Below are 1,761 nucleotides of genomic sequence, written 5' to 3'. Positions count from 1 at the left end.
CACACACACACACACACACACACACACACACACACATGCGCGTTTGTTCTTCTATTCTCATGAAGATTTTGCATTGCATTCATTTATCTGTCATTCCTAAAGCCTAACCCTTATCTTAAACCTGAACACCCCACATAACTAAACCTAAACCTAACCTAAACTAGTCCTTCTAACCCTGACCCACCAAGAGGGACCAGGCTTTTGTCCCAATAAGGAGTGGGTCCTCACCATTTTGTGTACTGGGAAAATGGTCCAAAATCATCTCCAGGTAACAAAAACATGTACCCACACACACAAACACACCAATTTAAAGTCACTTAATGATCAAACTTGTGGTTTTGGATGTTGGGCAGAAACTGAACGGGAAAAAAACTAACTTTTAAACCATTCACAGACATTTATGCAAAGCAATGATACAAATCAGACACATGAAGTACAATTTAAAAACAAAAATATGTTTTTTTAATGATATCTCTGTTTGGAGATGTAAGGTTTACACGTTCCTAATAAAACAACCCCTAATATAGTATCATGGACAAACGTCAAAAGACAAAAATAAAACCTGTCTCATAATCTGAGAAACTAAACAGAAAAATAAAATAAATAATCAATCACCTCTGCATGACATATTTACAGTTTGTATTACGCTGACCTTGTTTTTCTGTTGTTTTTCACATCACTGATCTGATACGGCTCTGTGGAGGTCTGGTATTCTGGAAACAAAGGGAGGAAATTTGATTAATGGATTCAAGATAAATCAATCTTAAGCAGTAAAGACAGGCCTGATGTTTGTGTGCAGGGTGATTTCTAAAGGGGTGTGTTGTTGTGTAACAAGATGATGTAATCTGAGAAGTAATTGAACATTAATGGCTTTAGTCTGTCCCGCTGTCTATTGTGTTTATGGTGCACCTGAACAGACTAGGACAGACAGGAAATCTTATTGTAGCTGCACTGTCAGCTACTAATGACATTTTCTGCCTCCTGGCCAGCCTAATCTGTTGGGTCAGAGGAGAAGAAAGCGCAGCTTGTGTACCAGAAAATATGTCAACAAAACATTATAGCAGTTTTCTGAAATCATATATATTTTTTGACTTTTTTTTTGCCATGGAATATTTTTTTTCCTGATTAGTTTAGTCTTATTTAACATACTTCTCTAGATTTGGAGACTAAATTAGGTTTTTTAATTTACCACAGAATGCCTCAGGTATATGACGTTTTGCAAACTAGTTAATTTGTTGTAGTTCATTTTCTTTTTACCAGAGGGACGTGATCTAAATTAAAAACTTAAATTGTGGAGAAAACTGCTTGTTAAAGGTTAAACTGAACCATGAAGTCAAACTTTTAACAGATGAGCTTGATGTTCATGCGCAACAGTGTGAAAATCTGTTGTCCATCATCGTCCCCTGTTGTTATTCCAGCAGTACTGCACAATGTCCTTATTGCTTTGTCAAAAACAAAGCTGACTGCTTCACATTTTAATCAAACACAAAGGTAAAAAAACAATAAATACAAACGTACTCATTAGATATTAAAGTAAAACTAAAATAAACCACAGCAAATCACAACAGCTTTGAATCTGAAACTCTGCCTGAATCAACTGCCAAGATAAAAGGAGTCTTGAGCACAGGTTTAAAAGTCTCAACAGTCTCATATGAAGATAATCTGTTCCACAAAGAAAAAAAATTGTATAGGTCTTCTGGACGGGTTCTTCTCTAATGAAACGTTTCGTCTCTCCTCCAAGAGACTTCTTCAGTCTGAGAG

The sequence above is a fragment of the Austrofundulus limnaeus genome, unplaced genomic scaffold (assembly GCF_001266775.1).
Source record: "Austrofundulus limnaeus strain Quisiro unplaced genomic scaffold, Austrofundulus_limnaeus-1.0 Scaffold143, whole genome shotgun sequence".
Classification (NCBI taxonomy): Eukaryota; Metazoa; Chordata; class Actinopteri; order Cyprinodontiformes; family Rivulidae; genus Austrofundulus; species Austrofundulus limnaeus.
The sequence above is the reverse complement of the archived record's forward strand: the minus strand, read 5'-3'. Positions refer to the sequence as shown.